Genomic DNA, 16637 nt, shown 5'->3' with positions numbered 1-16637 from the left:
TCACTTTAAAGGAGAAGTCCAGCCTGAGCTCATTCTGCAGGGCTTTTCCTATGGGTCACAGGAGTGAAATTCGTTTTGCACTCCTGTGACCTGTTTTAAGCAGAGAGTGGTCTGAAGTCTGCTCTCTGCTGACGTCACCAAGATCAGTCCAGGTACCGCCTCATCCCGACTCTGGAAGTCTGGATCCGTCAGGTGCCTGGACTGATGGCCGTCTCAGCCTCTCAGCGAGCCGCTAAGATGGCCACTCCCTGCCCCTCCACAGCTCAGCACTCCAGTGAGTGTGGAGGAGCAGAGCAGGAGAGCTGCTGATTGACAGTCAGCAGCTCTCCGCTATGGGAGGTGAGAGAACCGAGCCATTGGCGCTGTTCGGTGGCTCGGTTCTTAGTGAAGAGGCGGCGGAGAACAGATGCAGCATCGGATCGATGTTGCATCCACCTAGGTAAGTATGATTATGGGATAAAAAAAAAATCCCATACTTCTCTTTTAAGGACAATGATAGCATGTATGGCCTTGTCCTGCAGCCGAGCAGCACAAAGTTTATCCTTTGTGATAGTTTCCTGAATTGCAACATTCTGAAAACTATTTGCATCTGTAACTTCTGGTTATAGAGCTAGTGACAGTGCCAAGAGACCTTCCTCATCTACCACTGCCCTGCCACCTTTCCATACAGCAGAAATAGTCTGTGGCGTAATCAGATTTGTAAACTCTTCTTCATCCTGAAGACTGCATACTGGATTTCTAGACAAGGTATCAGCATCTGCATTATTTTTTACCTGGGTGATATTTGATGTCAGAGAATCAGCTAATTCCCCTACTCATTGGTGCCAAACATTGTTTAGCTTGATGAACTGAGACCATATTAATGGGTTGTTGTCTGTATAGACCGTAAACAAGGGGGCATAGTAAAGGTAGTACCTAAACTTGTCACAAATGGCCCACTTTAAGGCTAGGAACTGCATTTTTTCTGAATGCAGATGATAGTTCTTCTCACTTGGTGTCAGTGTTTGTGAGCGATAGCCTATAACCTGTAATTTGCCCTCTTGACATTGATAAAGTAGCCCATCTTGTAATGCATCAGCGTGTAACATAAATGGTGGATTAAAGTCAGGATAGGCAAGGATTGGGGATTTGATCAACATCAGTATTAGCTTGTCAATATTAGCTTGTTTTGACATCCACTGATCTGGTGTTCTAAAGGGCAACTGTTGAGCTGTTCCCTTTTTACAGATGTCTTTCCATTTACTATAGCTCCCTATTCTTGTCTCCTTATATCCTCTTTTGATTTGTAGTAAGTCATAAAGGGGTTGTGAAAAGTTTTGTATGAAACAGTGGTAATAGCTTTTTCTGAGTACATCCACTGCTTCTGTATCCTTTACATTCATTTGAATACCATTGTCTTAATCAAGTCTATCAAGAAATCTTACTTCTCTTTTAAAAAGTTCACACGTGTTTGCTCTCAGCTTGATCCCATGTGCACGCAGCTTATGAAAAACCACAGTACTTCAAGGTGTTCTGAAAAGGTTCAGGAAAAACAGAGCACATCATCAAGATAAGGAGAACAACATTTATCTCTTATGCCGCGTACACACGGTCGGACTTTTCGTCTACAAAAGTCCGACAGCCTGTCCGACAGACTTCCGACGTACCTTCGGCGGACTTGCGGCAGACTTTCTTACGAACGGACTTACACACACACGACCACACAAAAGTACGACAGCCTAGTACGCGGTGACGTACACCAAGTCCGACGAGACTATAAAACGGAAGTTCAATAGCCCGTACGACACCCTTTGGGCTCCTTCTGCTAATCTCGTGTTTATCTCGTGTTAGTAGAAGTTTGGTGAGAGACGATTCGCGCTTGTGAGACTCGTATTTTTCAGTTCGTTTTAACTGTTGTTCAGTCTGTGCTTGTGAGGTTTGTATCTGCTTTTCAGTGCGTTTGGTCAGTTGGCATTGAGAAATCTTTGTTTTATTGGCCGCTCGTTCCTGATTTTCAGGTCGTTCTTCACAGGCCTTGCTGTTCTTCAGTGCGTTCTGTTTAGTGCGTTCTGACCAGCCGACCGTTTTGAAGCCATGTTACCTGTACGTACTCGTCGTCGAGCTCGTGCATTGTATGTGCTTGGTGCTGTAGTTTATTCTTCAGCCCAAGACCAGTCCATGAACAGGGCGAGGAGGAGTTCATGGACCAAGAATTGGTTGCTTCAGCGTGACCAGTTCTGTCACATGCCTTTGCTCCGTGAGATCCGTGAGAATAATCCTGAGGATTTCAGGAACTTTCTCCGGATGACGGACCCCGTTTTTGACCGTTTGTTGGCTTTGCTGACCCCCTATATCAGCAGGCAGGATACCTGCATGAGGCAAGCCATCACTCCGGAGCAGAGGCTGGTCGCTACCTGCGGTATTTGGCCACAGGGAGAAGCCTGCAGGACCTTAAGTTCTCGACAGGCATCTCCCCCCAGGCTCTGGGGATCATTATCCCAGAGACCTGTTCTGCCATCATACAGGTCCTGCAGAAGGACTATATTAAGGTAAGATATTTTTTCTTTTATTAGCATCACATGTTCTTTTATGTAATCTTTGATAATATAATGTATTTCTTGCTTCAAACACTACTTACCATCATTGCAATATAGTGTGAATGTCCCCTTTTTATCCTCACACATGCTGGATTTTTTTCCTGTTATTTTTTGTCATGCATGTATATTTTCCTTCAATAACCTTCCCAGCATGAAGTGATGGGAACATATCCACCTAGTCTACTCATTTGGAATGTATTTTGTTTGAGTGTATTTAGTGTGCTGCTAATGAGCAATTATCTAGATTGCACAACCCCCCCCCCCCCCCCACCTAAACTCACTCCAAATAGTGTGCTGCTAATGAGCAGTTATCTAGATTTCACAACCCCACCCCCCCCCACCTAAACTCACTCCAAATAGTGGTGCTGCTAATGAGCAATTATCTAGATTTCACAACCACCCCCCCCCCCCCCACCTAAACTCACTCCAAATAGTGTGCTGCTAATGAGCAATTATCTAGATTTCACAACCCACCCCCCCCCACCTAAACTCACTCCAAATAGTGTGCTGCTAATTGAGCAATTATCTAGATTTCACAACCCCACCCCCCCCCCCCACCTAAACTCACTCCAAATAGTTTGCTGCTAATGAGCAATTATCTAGATTTCACAACCCCACCCCCCCCCACCTAAACTCACTCCAAATAGTTTGCTGCTAATGAGCAATTATCTAGATTTCACAACCCCCCCACCCCCACCCTCGTTAAAATTTGCTGGAATGTTCTGTGGTGTTGATTTGTCTAAAGCAAATATATGTTGCACTTTGCAAAATGCATGTGCACTCTACAAGTGCATTTGTTCCAGTGCTTTAGTAAATGAGCAGAAGCTCTGCTGATTTCCATCATCAAATCATATGCAAGCCTCAAAGTGTTTTCATTAATTGCCTTGCATGTGATTGTGTACTCCTTGCAACATGAATGCCTTTTTACATTACCTCATTTACTGTAAGCTGGTTAGCAACTGCACCTGCAGAGTGCGACAACTGCAGTCTTGTAGCCTTTTTAGTCCTAAATTCCTGCGTGTCTAAAAGTAATTTTTTTTAGGGATTTCACAACCCCCTAAAATGTAATCAATGTTCCATCAGAGGGGGTGAGCAATCTGATAAGTGTGCCTTTCCATATTAGTTATTCCAGAACAATTAAATTATTGAATGTTATACTGATGCTGGGAATAATGTTTTTAATTGTCTAATTTTCTTGCAATGTTAGCTTTCAAATTAATTGATTTTGGTTTTCTTGTTTGATTTCCCAGTTTCCTTCAACGCCACAGGAATGGCAGACTGTGGCATCCCATTTTGCCAGCCGTTGGGACTTTCCCAATTGTGGAGGGGCTATAGATGGGAAACATGTCCACATTGTGCCACCACCCATTCGGGGTCATATTATTTTAATTATAAGGGGTTCCACAGTATTGTTTTAATGGCGGTGGTGTCGGCACACTATGATTTTTTATATGTGGACGTGGGGAAGAATGGCCGGATGTCGGATGGAGGAGTATTTGCCCAGACGGAGTTCTGCCAGCGTCTCCAGAGTGGTGGCCTGGGATTGCCACCTGATGAGGATAACGTGGAAGGACTCCCCTTTGTCTTCATTGCCGATGAAGCCTTCGCTCTCAGCAAGCACCTCATGAGGCCATTCCCCAAAGAACACTCACCCCGGAGAGAGGGTTTTTAATTACCGGCTGGCCAGAGCTAGAAGAGTGGTTGAGAATGCGTTTGGAATTCTGGCCAGCCGGTTCCGCCTGTTTCAAACAGCCATTAATTTGGCGGAATACAAACTTAATTTTATCATTTTATCGTGCTGCATTCTGCACAACTTTTTAAATAAGCATGCTCCAAATTATATAGGCACAGTTGGGCCTGAGGCCGGACAAATAGAAGCCAACCTTACAGGCCTGGATACTGTCCGTACTGGCTTGGCCCCCCAAAGTGCCCGTCAAGTTAGACAGCAATATGTTAATTATTTTATGGGTAGGGGGGCCATTGCAATGGGCCAGGATATATAATTTTTGACAATAAAAAAAATTATTGATGAAATCTTGCATTATATTTATTGCTTGCCTTTCTTTTGGGCTGTCTCCTAGGTTATGGTCGAGCAGTTGTAGTGCCAACTGTATTGTAATTTTAAATGTCTAAATAAGCTCCATTGCCACTGTAAACAACTTTTTTACAATTATAACTAAAATGATACTGAGCCTTGAAATAACAAACCACACATTTATTTAATTCCTATAAGGAGATGTTTTTATTAATGGTTGTTATGCATTCAGTTCTGCATTTAGTAGAAAATGTTCATAGACAAAAATAGAATGATATCTTAATAATGTAGCAAAATATAATTATATCTAAATATTTATACCTAATCCACAAAAAAATATTTTTGGCTTTTTGATTTTCACAAACAGGCTTTTTTTTTTGTTTTGGGAAAATCAAGTTTTGTTTTGTGTTTTTTTTTTTTTTTTTTTAAAGCAATTTTTTTGTTTATGTTTTTTTTTTTTTTAGCAAGTTATTTTTGTTTTTATTATTTTTTTTTAAGAAAGTTTGTATATTTTTTTTTATGGTTTTTTAAAATCAAGTTTTTTATTTTTTATGGTTTTTTATTTTTTTTGCTTTTTTAAAATCGAGTTTTTTATTTTTTTTGCTTTTTTAAAATCAAGTTTTTTATTTTTTATGGTTTTTTAAAATCAAGTTTTTTATTTTTTATGGTTTTTTAAAATCAAGTTTTTTATTTTTTATGGGTTTTTAAAATCAAGTTTTTTATTTTTTATGGTTTTTTAAAATCAAGTTTTTTATTTTTTTTGCTTTTTTAAAATCAAGTTTTTTATTTTTTTTGCTTTTTTAAAATCAAGTTTTTTATTTTTTTATTTTTTTTGTGTTTTTTTGAAAATCAATTTTTATTTTTTTGTGGATTTTTGAGGTATTTATTTCCGAGAAACAGCCCTCCTTTTTTACATTAGGTTAAACAGCCATTTATGTTCTGGCAAAAAAAAAAAAGAGAAGGCCCAGAATGGGGTCAGCAAAACAGGAAATGAAGGACATGATTGATGTTTTGGGGTTTAAAAAAGGGCATTTAGATTCGACCCAAAACATCAATCATGTCCTTCATTTCCTGCTGCATACGATCCAGCCGATTCCGCATTTGATCGATCTCCCCATTCCAGGCCATGATTTGAGCAATTAGCCGTTGGGCACTGTCTGTGGTGAAATAGTCAGTTGGACCTAAAGTGGAATGAAAAAAAAAATATGTTTAGAAATATGCACACATAAGTTTACCTTACCATAAAGCTGGTGTCTCAAACACTGACCTGGTGGGGTGCCCATGTCGCAAACTTCATGAACATCCTCGGGGGTGGCGCTGTTGCTTGACTCAAGCACAACCAGATCACCTAAAATAGAGTAGAAAAATTACATAAAATAAAAGGCAGCCATGCATAGATTACCGTAAGCTGGTGTGTCAGACACTCACCTGGTGGGGTGCCCATGTCGCCCACCTCTCCTTCCTCCACATCCTCAATGGGACTTGGGCTTATTTCCCAATCATTTTTTGCTTGGGGTGGACTCATTTTTTGCTTGGGGTGGACTGTCTTCTGGTTGTTGGCTGAGTGATTTTTCCCCTATGTGAAACAAAAAATTATTAATCTAATTAGCACACAGATATTTTAGTACATAGTAATTTTCCAACATTTGTAATGAAGTGGTTTGTGTAGAGTTCCTATTTTACCTCAATATTTAAAATTAGAAAGACATATCGGATAGATAGATATCAATATCTCAAAATATAGTTAATAATCTTTTGATCTCTCTCTATATCTGGAACAAAATCTCAAACTATCTAACTAAATGTAAAGCCAAAAAATTAAGATAACTTCAAATCTTCCAAAAGAATGTTTTACATTTCTATATCTATCTATCTACCTATCTCTATATTTCTCTCTCTCTCTCTATATATATTTCTCTCTCTCTCTCTCTCTCTCTCTATATATATATCTCTATATCTATATCTCAATAGATAGATAGATATATATATATATATATATATATATATATCTATCTATCTCTCTCTCTCTCTCTCTCTCTCTCTCTCTCTCTCTCTCTCTAGTTATATATATATATAGTTATATATATATATATATATACATATAGTTATATATTTATATATATTATATATATATAGTTATATATATAGTTATATATATGTATATATATATATATGTATATATATATATATGTATATATATGTATGTGTATATATATATATGTATGTGTATATATATATATGTATATGTATGTGTATATATATATATGTATATGTATATATATATGTATATGTATATATATATGTATATATATGTATATGTATATATATATGTATATGTATATATGTATATATATATATATATATATATATGTATATATATATGTATATGTATATATGTATATATGTATATGTATATATATATGTATATATATATATATATATGTGTATATGTATATATATATCTATATCTATAGATATGTAACAAGGTTTCTTAAAAGATCGTTTAAAACGATGAAAACAAAAATCGGATAGGAAGGAAAAGCACATGGAGCAATATACAAGGTAATAAACACAAGAGAAAAAACACGACAAGTACTTACTTTTTTTAAGAACTTTCCGGATACGTCGGTATTGATCCGGCTCCCTGAGTTTCAGGTCAGACCATCTTTTTCGCAGTTGATCTTTGGAGCGCTGGACCCCAAAAGATGCCTGCAAAGTCTCCACGACCTTCGCCATTATTTTGGCCTTGCGCAAATTTGGCCGTGCGTACGGCCCATAATTGCCATCATAGTCGTCTTTGTGAAGAATGGCCACCATCTCCACCATCTCTTTAAAACTCATATTAGAGGCCTTAAATCTAGGCCTCATAGATTTCGCTGACGTTCCTGCCTCCGGGCTGTCTCCACTACCTGAGGTCGTCAACATTTCAGGTGTCTCCGCCATTCTTTAACTCCACTACGCGCCGTAACAAAAAATGGGCGGAGAACATGAGTTAAAATCGAACGTCAGGGGCGGGCGACGCAGGCGGAGTTTCACACATGCGTAGTGTATAAAGAGGGGCCTTGCGCACGTGTCGTACGTACGTTCTGTGCGTCGAATTAGGGGGCGGAGAACATGAGTTAATTTCGAACGTCAGGGGCGGGCGACGCAGGCGGAGTTTCACACATGCGTAGTGTATAAAGAGCCTTGCGCACGTGTCGTACGTACGTTCTGTGCGTCGAATTAGGGGGCGGAGAACATGAGTTAATTTCGAACGTCAGGGGCGGGCGACGCAGGCGGAGTTTCACACATGCGTAGTGTATAAAGAGCCTTGCGCACGTGTCGTACGTACGTTCTGTGGTAGGTGATAGTGGACCTGGACGTTACAAAACGAAGGTAATTTTAGATATTTTTTTTTTTTGGTTTTTATGGTCATGACTTTGTAGCAAGCGGCCTATATGGCTTGATAGATTGATGAGGCCTACATAGGGAGAAGATGATGAGGGGTTAGCCGAAACCTATAATAAAAGTGTTTTTTGTCTTGTGACTTCATCTTTTCCAGATATAATGAATCCCCTATTTAAGGATCCAGAGTTCCTTACATCTTTTATTTCCAAATATCGAGAGATGAGGAATTTGTGGGAGGTGAAACACCCTCAGTATTATGCTAAGCATGTGAGGAAGTCAACGCTGGAGAGACTTCTGGCCTTTGTCCAGGCGACCATCCCGGAAGCAACAATGGAGACATTGCTCAAGAAAATTGGGGTCTTGAGGAACATGTATAAGAGGGAGCATAAGAAGATCCAGGAATCAAGGAGATCAGGAGCATCAGCAGATGATGTTTATGTACCCAGGCTGTGGTACTACAATCAACTCCGTTTTCTGGATGACCAGAATGAAGCCAGGCCATCACTTTCAACCCTTCCCTCCACCCTTCCCTCCACCCTTCCCTCCACCCCAGCAGAGGCTGATGAGGAGCAAGCTGGGTCTTCCATCCTGGATGAACCAGATATGACCATCTGGAGTCAGGTAAATTATTTTAACAAATATTTACTGTACTAATATTAATGATGTTAACTGGATGTTATAATTGTCTAAAATAATTTGGCACTCAAAATTGGGTATACATATCAATTGACAGTAGTGGCTAAATATGTTTGGCACCTGCTTGAAATAATTAGGGTGTCTGATTAGACTCTTTTATTAAAGAGAAGTATTCACATTGAATTTGCTATTCATGAGAAGCAAACTGTGTGTCATTGATGAACCCCAAAAAATATACTCAAACTATTGTCCTTTTTTTATACACAGGATGAGTCCATCCAGGAGGAATGTGGGGAAAGTGGCAGGCAGGAGGAGACCGGGCCCATGGACAGCCTGGAGGAGGCCGGATTCACCATCATCCTGGAGGAGGCTGGGCCCAGTGTCAGGCAGGAGGTGGCTGCTCCCAGTGAGGTGGCTGCTCCCAGTGAGGTGGCTGGGCCAAGTGAGGTGGCTGGGCCAAGTGAGGTGGCTGGGCCCAGTAGGAGCCTGACCGAATCCCAAGTGCCTCCCCTCCACCTTCCCAAAAAAAGGGCCAGGAAGGGGATGGTCACACAGGACGCATCCCTGCGCCTCATGCAAGAGGCCACCCGTTTTTTAAGGAGCCCCCCCGAAGCGGAAGAATCCTATGGCTGCTACTTAGCCAGCAGGCTTCTTCAGATGAATAGGGAGCAGCGCCTCATTTGTGAGCGCCTATTTGGGGAAACAATCCATAAGGGGCTGCAGGGCACGCTAACACAAAACACCCAACTACATGAGGCAGCCCCCCCTCCTCCTCCTCCTCCTCCTCCTCCTCCTCCTGCCACAACTGAAACACCAGAGCCACAGCCTCAAAAGAAGGCTACAGGGAAGGCTGCAGGGCAGCGTGGAGGAAAGGCTGCAGGGAAGAGAAGAAAATGATGACCTGGGTTCAGTCTGGTCTGACAGAAGACGCAGGCTGTTGTAGGACCACAGTCTGGGGACATCTAGATCATCTGCTGGTGCTGTTGATCTCTGGGATTCTTGGACCAGATTGTGCTCCCTCTTATATGGACTCCTCAAGATCCCAATTTTCTGGTACACCGACTTTTTCCAGCGTTGACTTCCTCTTTATTTTATTTTGACCATGAATAAATGGATATTTTTTGAGTTTAGCAAAAGACTTTATGTGTTTTCTTTGAAATCATTGATTTTACACACAATGTTAAATTAACAAGGGACAACAATCTCATTGAGTTTGAAAAAAAACACACCAAAAATACATTACTAATGTTAATAATGTTCAAGTGGTAAGTCTTGAAAATCAAAAAAATTACGTAACCAAAAACGGTGCTTTGGGTTAACTTTATCTAAAAACTAAAAAATAAACACTATAAAAAAAAAAATAATAATGGGTTCTTTGTGTTAACTTTACAAACCTAAAAAAAAACAAAAAAAAAAAAAAAAGGGGGAAAAAGTATTATTAGTATGGAAACATTGTTTTAAAAAGGCATACTATATCATTCATGAGATCAAAGAGAAAAAGAATCCAGAAATCAGTTTGGGAGAACTCTGATTATGAACAGCAAAACACCTTCGTTCTTTAGAGCCTTCGTAAAGAAGAAATAAAATGCGCTGCATTGAACGATCACAGATTTTGCAGCGTGATGAATGTGCTACCTACAATACGAACACTAGTTTTACTAGACCGAGTGCTTCCGTTTAGTTTTTGCTTATGAGCATGCGTCGTTTTTTTGTCCGTCGGACTAGCATACAGACGAGCGGACTTCGGGGTCCGTCGTACTTACGACGTAAAGATTTGAAGCATGCTTCAAATCTAAAGTCCGTCGGATTTTAGGCTAAAAAAGTCCGTTGAAAGTCCGGAGAAGCCCACACACGATCGGATTACCAGCCAGCTTTAGTCCGTCAGCGTCCGTTGGACTTTTGTAGACGAAAAGTCCGACCGTATGTACGCGGCATTAGTTCTTCCAGTGTCTCCTCATGCATCTTTGAAATGCTGCTGGGGCATTCATCAAGCCAAAAGGAATCTGCACCCATTCATGTAGACCCCAGGGTGTACTAAATGCTGTTGTATGCCCTGACTCTTCAGAAATAAAACCTTGGTGGTAAGCACTTCCCTTGTCTATAATAGAGAAAAATGAGTAGCCACTTAAATTGTCTAGCAGGTCTTGAACTCGTGCAAGGGGTGTTTGTCAGGCATAGACCTCATATTTACACATAGTCTCAAGTTCCCATCTTTTCTTCTTACACAAACTACAGGGGAAGAGTAAGGAGATTTGGACTTTCGTATCCACCTCCATTCCAACAGCTTCTATATGTAGGCCTTTATTTCCTGGTAAGGGGGTTTTGGTATGGCGTTTTAAGACTTTTGCACTGGTGTCTTATCCATCAAGTTTATCTGAAGAATTTAATTAGGAATTCTCCCTTCCTCTTTTTGCAAAAGTTTGTCATAGCAAGGTTCTGTTGTTCTTCTGTGAGATGTTATAAATCCACTTGTGGATTCAACTTTAGACCTTGCCTGACTTGGGAGTCAGTTATACACCTTTTCTTTCCTTTTGTTCTGCCTGGTTTGTATTTTTTATTTCATCCAATGAGATTTCTTCTAAAACTGGGTAGATTATACCCAGCATGGCCCTTGGTAAAATGTGCACCATATGTTTGGTGGTGTTCTGGACAAGAAACTTGTTACCTTCTTTGTATGCCCAATTTTTTTTTTTTTTTTATGTTTACTTAGTAACCTGTGTCAATTAATTCCTTTGGTGGGTATCCCTCCTAAATTACAAGTAAGTAAGCATTTGTTCCCTGTTAGTCTGGCTACTTTTTTGGACTCACAGTGACAAGGTGAGTGAGGGATTTCTTTAGGCTCTGCAGCAGCGGCGGTGCGTCCATAAGGGCGCACGGGCGCCGCCCCCTTTCTCCAGTCACCCCCTCTCTATCACCAATAGATAGATTCATGCCTTTTTGGGCACCAGGTGACTGAATTTTCAGCAACCGGGTATCTTTTTTTGAAGCACCTGATTAGAGCCATAGGCTCTAATAGGCGTCAAAAAAGGTAAACAGCGAGCGCCATGCTTGGTGCTCGCAGTTCACTCAGCTGTGTTAGAAAAGCGAATGAATATTTGCTTTCCTAACACTGAACAGCCTCTCCCCCAATCAGGTGCTCGGGTCTGTTACCCATCACCTAATTGGCTTAAACTACAGGCGCTGTGATTGGACACCTATCAGGCATCCAATCATAGGAGAAGACGGGAGGAACGGATGGGAGAAGACACATGGAGAAAACTGCTCACCACTCGCCGCCCACTGCCATCACCTGCTGCCTCACGAGACGGCGTAAGTGCCAGGCAAACGGTGGGGGGGCACAGTGGAAGCATTTGATGTGCACAGTGGGAGCATTTGATGGCACAGTGGCAGCATTTAATGGCACAGTGGCAACATTCGATGGGCACAGTGGGAGCATTTGATGGGCACATTGGGGGCATTTGATGGGCACAGTGGCAGCATTTGATGGCACAGTGGCAGCGTTTGATGGGTGCAGTGGCTGTGTTTGATAGGCACAGTGGCTGCGTTTGATGGGCACAGTGGCTGCGTTTGATGGGCACAGTGGCGGCATTTGATGAGCACAGTGGCTGCGTTTGATGGCAGAGTAGCTGCGTTTGATGGGCACAGTGGAGGCAATTGATGGGCACAGTGGCTGCGTTTGCTGATACAGTGAGGCTGCAATTGATGTTTTTTTTTCAGTTTGTTTGGACCCCCCCAAAAAATTTTGAGCACCAGCCGCCACTGTTCTGCAGTGACTTGGGACTTTTTATCATAGCTGATTAATGATTTGATAACCCTTTGAATATCACTATATGTTTCACTTAACCCCAGCTATAATCAGTGGAGAAATACTCCTTGTATCAGTCCTTATCATAAACAATAGCAGCACACACTTGTTGAGGTGACCACAGTACTTTTTGCTTTAGTCTCATGATCCTGTTTTCCATTAATCAGTTCCTGAAACAGATCAGTTCTGCTTCTATAATGAAGGTGTGAGTGTAAAAAACCTTTTGAGTTCTGCTACAGAAAGTTCCTCCTTATTAATTAGCATCTCTTTAAAGGTTCTAGGTTTTATGATTTTTAGCACAGTTCTGATGATTTCTGACTCGCTTTACTTCATCTATCTGTTAATTTCAGAGTCCCAGTCTGATATTTGCCTACCACAAATCCTTGCCCACCATAACTCATTCCTTTCTTGGCAGGTATGCTGCTATGCTTTTTAACCACTTCAATACCGGGCACTTTCCCCCCTTCCCGCCCAGGACAATTTTCAGCTTTCAGTGCTGTCGCAATTTGAATGACAGTTGCGCGGTCATACAACACTGTACCCAAACTTTTTTTTTATCATTTTCTTCCCACAAATAGAGCTTTCTTTTGGTGGTATTTGATCACCAATAGGGTTTTTATTTTTTGCTAAACAAACTTAAAAAGACTGAAATTTTTGAAAAAAAAAAAAAAGTTTATTTGATTCTGTTATAAAATTTTGTTTTCTCCTTCACTGATGGGCACTGATGAGGCTGCACTAATGGGCACTAATGAGGCAGCACTGATGGGCAATGATGAGGTGGCACCGATAAGGTGGCATTGATGGGCACTGATGAGGAGGCTCTGATATGTAGATTTGATAGGCGGCACTGATATGCAGCACTGATGGGCACCAATAGGCTACACTGATAGGCAGCACTGATAGGCGGCACTGATGGGCACCAATAGGTGGCACTAATAGGCGAGACTGATGGGCACTGATAGATGGCACTGGATAGGCAGCACTGATGAGGAGCTACTGACAGGCATTACTGATTGGCATCTGAAGGGCACTGACAGGCATTACTGATGGTGCACTGATTGGCACATATATGGGCACTGATTGGCACTTTGATGGGCACTGACAGGCATTACTGATGGGGCACAGACTGGCAGCTCATGGGCACTGATTGGCAGCTGATGGGTACCCCCCCTCCTGACAGGGAGAGCCGCCGATTGGCTCTCCCTGTCAGCACGAACCGAGGACAGACCATTACCGGCACTTCCTGTTTCACGCTGTGATCAGCTGTGATTGGTCACAGCTGATCACATGGTAAGGAGCCTCCATCAGAGGCTCCTTACCACGATCGGAGATGCAGTGTGTCAGAGTGACAATTCAGTTCATAAAGTGAAACTTATATATTGTATATAGATGCGTTACACACAGAGTGATATATTTCAAGCATTTTTTTTTTTTGAGGATTATGGCTTACAGCTAGTGAAAACCCAAAATTCAATATCTCAGAAAATTAAAATATTGCAATACTAGGTCGGGGCTTCTTTCTCATGAAATAGTGCATCAATGTGGCGTGGAATAGACAGGGCTGGTGCAAGGATATTTGACACCCTAGGCAAAACCTCATTTTGCCACCCCCCTTGGCTCCACCCCCTTTGCCCTACCCATGTACACCCCACTTTTTTAATGACCGCTACTATTTTGCTTGCAACACTTTGCTAGATCAGCTAATTGTGGAAATTTTACAGTTTTGCCCCCAAACCAGCTTTTGGATCTAATAATTCAAAACGATAAATCATAAAATAGCAGATTTATTTGTAAACATTTTCTCATTTGCAAAACATAACATAGCAGCATTGCATATATCAACTGGCAACAAGACTCACAAAAATAAGATAGATAAATAACATGACAATGTTATAGAAACATACCATTATAAAATAAACACTATGAGACAGGAGAGATAATATAACATTCAATATCTCTAACATCTCTCAATAAATTTGGTACAATAAAAAAATAAACTAAAGTACAAAAGAGCAAATTATGAATTAAATTATAGTGCAAAAGAACTTATAACATTGCAAACCTAAAAATGATCAATAATGAAAGTGCCAATCTTTGAACTTTGTGCTATTCAAGCATCTTTTAACTAAGGCTATTGGGTCTACAAAAAATTGACCTTTCTTGCTTTAGCATTAGCAAACTCCTTCAACAATATTTCAAAGTCAATCTCTTGAGCAATGGCATTCTCAATAGACAGAGTGGCAAGACCCACCAGCCTTTCTTGTGACATTGAAGAACGCAGGTAATTTTTAATGATTTTTAATTTTGAGAAGCTCCAGAACATCAATTGGTTTCATGCTTGCTGATACAACAGGAGCCAAGACAATTAGCTCTTCACACAGCTGCATTGCATCAATATCTTCATCCTTGGTCTTTACATCAGTTAACACCTCTTGTAACTCCACACAGCTCTTCAAGAGTTGCTCCCTATTCATGTAAGTTTCCTGATGTCATACAAAAACTTAAAATAGTTGCTATGACCTTTAAGCTGTTCAAATCTCTCCTCAACAGATTTGATTATGACATCCAAGATAGTGTAGAAAGACTCAACTTTAAACTGTTTTTGGGGATCTTGGATGGGATCATCTTGTCCCTCGTAGGAACAAAAAGTCCCTTCTTTTTTCTCTGCACTGTAGAAGGGAACACAGGTTCAATTTCCATTTCCAGTGCCATTGTTCGTGCTTCTGTGAGTTACTCCTCAAATCCATTATCAGACCGATAAGTTTTTAAGTAGGTTTTCAGGTAGGATTCCAAAAGCTCCACAACATCTGGCAATTAAATTGTTTGACTTTGAAGAAGTTTGCTTACTTCATCAATGCTACTTAATATGTTAAACCACATTATTGTCAAACACAAAAATGTAAAGCTGTTTAGCTCTTTTGCCAATGAAGCAGCCTCGCTTCTTGCAAGAATAGCAAATGCTGGATCTTCTTCAATTGCCATCAATGTGTCATATATTTCAGCTATTTGAAATCTGAAAGGACGAATGGCATCAATTCTACTTGACCATCTTGTAGTTGATAGTGGCTTAACTGTCAGCCTGCTGATGTGCTTCTTTAAGATGTCCTAACGATTTGTTGAGCCAGATAAAAAAACATATTTTCTGCAAAGTACCAAAAAATGAACTGGCTTCCGTAAAACACATAGCAGCATTATTTATAACAAGGTTTAAAGAATGAGCACTGCAAGGAATATAGAATGCCCGTGAATTCAAATCCTTGACTCTCTTATGAACACCAGAGTGCTTCCCTTTCATGATGGACCCGTTGTCATACGCTTGGCCTCTTATTTCACTTAATGGTATGTTCAGTTTCTCAAGCTCTGCCAGAATCGATTCAGTCAACTGTTCTCCAGTTGAACTATGAACTGGGATGAATTCAAGAAACCTTTCTTCGATTTTCACTTCAGGGCTTGCTGTTATTAAGTACCCTTGTATGATTGACACAAACCTAACAATGATGGTCATCTGTTCCACAAGAGCAACATCTGGGGTGCAGTCAAGAGTGATGTAATAGTACTTGGTATTTTTTCTTGTACAAAGAGTTTTATTGAAGATATATATCAACAGAATAGTACAAAACAGTGATGGATACATCTAGAATTAACAGGTATAAGACTGCCGGTATCCGGCAAGTAGAACTGACATTCAAAGCTTAAAGCCAGGTCTCAGGCAGCTCAAGGTTGAGGCCAGGCGACATACTAAGGAGAGTCTTCATCTCGTGTTTACTAGCCTAGCGGTAAAATGCAAACACAGAATATTATGTTTGCAAACTCTCTTGAACATTTAAAGTATGCCTAGCGAGATGTTATGGTAATACGTAACATTGCATTAATAATAAAAAAAGAAAAAAAAAAAAACAGAAATAATATCAGATTAAATTGATTAACCTCAAAAAAGATAACATATCTTTGTATGGAGTAACTTTTTTCTTTTTTTTTTTTTTTTTTCTTTCTCTTTCTTTTCATTACCGTAAATTTCCAGTCTCTGTAGACTTAAGCCCAAGGGCCTGAATAAGAAGAAGGAGAGAGGAATTGAGAGTGGGGGTAGAGGGGGGTGAAAGAAGAAAAAAAAAAAGGGGGGGGGACCCTGGGGTGGGGGGGACGGAGGCTCATTATAGGGAAAGAAGCGTTAGGTCAAATCTTGATGGACGATTATGGG

At 40.6% G+C, this 16637-nt stretch overlaps 1 protein-coding gene across 5 annotated transcripts in view; it reads left to right on the top strand.

Annotated features, from left to right (window-relative positions):
* The window catches only part of LOC141108094 (beta-1,4-galactosyltransferase 1-like), a 431706-nt gene that overhangs the window by 251266 nt on the left and 163803 nt on the right, over positions 1 to 16637 (top strand). The gene's annotated exons all lie outside the window — the stretch shown is intronic.

The sequence above is a fragment of the Aquarana catesbeiana genome, linkage group LG01 (assembly GCF_042186555.1).
Source record: "Aquarana catesbeiana isolate 2022-GZ linkage group LG01, ASM4218655v1, whole genome shotgun sequence".
Taxonomy (NCBI): domain Eukaryota; kingdom Metazoa; phylum Chordata; class Amphibia; order Anura; family Ranidae; genus Aquarana; species Aquarana catesbeiana.
Note: the sequence above shows the minus strand (reverse complement) of the source record. Positions and strands in the feature narration are given on the sequence as shown.